Source organism: Erinaceus europaeus, chromosome 11, assembly GCF_950295315.1.
Source record: "Erinaceus europaeus chromosome 11, mEriEur2.1, whole genome shotgun sequence".
Classification (NCBI taxonomy): Eukaryota; Metazoa; Chordata; class Mammalia; order Eulipotyphla; family Erinaceidae; genus Erinaceus; species Erinaceus europaeus.
In genome coordinates, this window is record NC_080172.1 from 329102 (window position 1) to 332134 (window position 3033).

Genomic DNA, 3033 nt, shown 5'->3' on the forward strand with positions numbered 1-3033 from the left:
AAAGGAAGGAGGAGATTAATCAACATGTTAAAAGTGTTTGTGGCAAAACACTATGGGAAGTGGTGCAGTCAGCTACCCTGCAGCTAGTGCTGAGTCTGAGCCAGATGGCAGTCTCTCGTGTGGATGCGTGAGGCTCACAGAGCTGGGAAGTAGAAGTAGGGGCAAACGTTTCTGGGAAAGAGCTGCTGCTGACACTGGCAAATATTTAAATAATTTCACATTTTCAACCCCTCTGGCAATAACATTTACTGTCTATGATACTCCTTTTTTTTAAAAAAAAAAAAAAAAAAGATTTTACTTATTTATTAATGAGAAAGATGGGAGGGAGAGAGAGGACCAGACGTCACTCTGGTACATGTGCTGCCAAGGACTGAACTCAGGACCTCATGCTTGAGAGTCCGATGCTTTATCCACTCTGCCACCACCCAGACCACTATGATATTCCTTTAAGGAACTATTTTTTGTAAAAACATATGCACATTTGTTGAGAAAGCTCTGCATTTTCTGTATTTACATTCCCTTCAGTGGTTTTTCTTTCTGAATTCAACATCATGGCAGGGTTCTCTTCAAAGAGTTTTAGAACTTCAGTTTTTTCCTCATGTACATTCAATATTGTAAGCCAATATTCTGGTCTTAATTTATGATACCTCCTTTATTTCCAAGGCAACTGGCTATAATATGACTCATAACTACATAGTTAAAATCAGTCATATATAGAAATGTTCAAGAAAATAACTTAATCCATATGGTATTGCTGAAAAAACACAGAGCAGAGCAGCTCACACTAATATGATTAACAGCTTGATCTTTAGAGTCAGACAACCAGGGTTTAAGTTTTGGCTCCTCCATTTATTAACTACATGACTGAAGGCAAGTTACTCGGCTTCTTTAAGCTTCTATGTCTTCATCTGTAAAGTGGTGATAGTAAAAAATATAATTTATAAGGCTAATAAGAGGATTTAAAGCAGTAAACTATGTAGAGAACTTAGCACAGTTCCTAGAACGTAGCAGACATCTAATAAGTGGGGCATATTATTTTTGTGATTAATAGGAAGGAACATGAATGGGCATGCTAAAATGCATTATCTGTGTGTTTTGCTTCTTTTTTCTATTTTTTTTCTGCATAAACAAAATGACTTTGATATTTTGAAATTATTTTCCTAACATTTATGCCACAAAATCCTGCATAGCTCTTCTCTAACATAAGGAATATGTTAGCTCCTCCTGATTAAGGTAACAAGGATAGAAACACAAGGTCAAAGAAATGTATGAATTTATGAATTGTGGCCAGAGGATCCAGAAACTAGTGTTTCTTCCCTTCCTTTCTCTCCTCCTCCCTTCCTCCCTTCCTTCTTTCTTCTATTTCTCCTTCCTTCCTTCCTTTTCTCATTCTTTGTTCCTTTTTTTTTTGCCACCAGTATTTAGTACCAGTACAACAACTCCACCACTCCTAGTGGACATTATTTTGATTTCTGATATCAATATTTAGTCAAGGGGAACAAAAGATATTTCTGACAATGTTAGAAAATCTTAGAATCGTTTCCCAAATAACCTTAGAAAAGACAATCCTCCCTGAAGGTTTGATAATAGTAACAGTTCTTTCTCTGCTCTCTCATCTTAAGACCTAGCCGGATGCATTGGATCGACCTTCTCCTGGTGCATCCCGTGAGTCCCCATTTATTGGGGAAACTGACGATCCTTCCTAGCCAACTGAATCCACATGGATCCCAGTCACTTTCAAAGCCAGCAACAAGCAGACATCAGGCTCAACCTGACGCTGTTGACTGGCTACGGAAGAAGGGCAAACGCTAGAAGAAGACCTAGCCCAGTTCTCAAAATGGAAAGTGACAGAAACCTGTATTCATGCCCATAACTGTCTTTCTCATGAAGGTCACAGGACAGATTGGTGCCAGTAGTGAAGCTGTAGGGAGGTGGTCAAAGGGTGAGATTGAAATATTTTATATTAATGTGGTTCCTGGGATTGAACTGAGTGTCCCACCATACCTGCCTGACAAAGCCACCCCGCAACCCAGATTTTATGCTGCGATTTTAGAGCAAGAAAAAGACACGAAAGCTCTACTCCACCACACAAGATGCTGGTGGTGCTGGAGAGTCAAGGCAGGGCCTCTTCTTCTGGTAAGACATGAGCTTTAATGATGAGTCACACCCCAGGCTCAGACAGTACACTGGCTTGCTCTCACTCTCTCTGTGTTCTTCAGAGATCCTGAGTCTCTTATTCAGAATTTTCCCTTCATTCCACAGCACTTACCTTGCAAAAGTTTTTGGAAACTTAAGAATCCCTAGGGGCCAACGCAACCATAGAGGCGTTTTATTATTATTGAGCAAGAAAGGTTACAAAACGTGTGAAGATATGACTTTAGGTGTAAAACATGTCCTGGACTGCAAAGCTCAGTAAGGGCAAGAGACTGGCAGACGTTAACAATGACTCTTAGTCACTACCAGGCCACCCCATGAGCTGGTGAGACTCCCACACAGACATGATGGGCCTAGACCTCCAATACATCCCTCTCTCCATTGCTACCGTCATCTCTATCAGGAACAACACAACAGACCCCTCTGTGGGCCCCCATACGACCTTGCCCTCAACTTGGATCAAGCACGGTAGAGAATGTTCCATCCTCTGAAGGCAGGCTGGACAACATACTCTGCGCTCCACCTGAGGAAGATGGGTCCTGATATTGGGGCAGCTTGGACTGTTCCTGCTCATGACCACAGAATGTGAGCTCAGACCTACAGGGATGCAGAGGTCACACAGGCTCCTAAGCTGAATATGGGCCCCAGATCACATCAAATCCATGGGGTTCACAGTCAACAATATTTATATACATTTCCCATATTAGGGAGCTGCTCTCTTCCCTGATCCAGCTTTCTGGTCCTTTTTCCAGCCATGACATCATCTCCCCAGACAATAACCTGTATATCAGATGTAAGGCTCAGGGAGGAAAAAACTAGTATAGTCACGGACCCTTTGAAATATAACTAAAATATGCCTACCAGCTATCTACAAAATGG

The 3033-nt window shown here is 41.5% G+C and overlaps 1 long non-coding RNA gene across 1 annotated transcript; it reads right to left on the reverse strand.

Moving 5' to 3' along the window:
• Positions 1-291: 291 nt before the first annotated feature.
• On the reverse strand, positions 292-2667 carry LOC132541279 (uncharacterized). The gene is made up of 2 exons (XR_009552427.1): positions 1821-2667; positions 292-1624 (listed from the first exon to the last, which is right to left on the reverse strand). It is a non-coding gene; the product is annotated as an uncharacterized LOC132541279 (long non-coding RNA).
• Between the last annotated feature and the right edge of the window lie 366 nt (positions 2668-3033).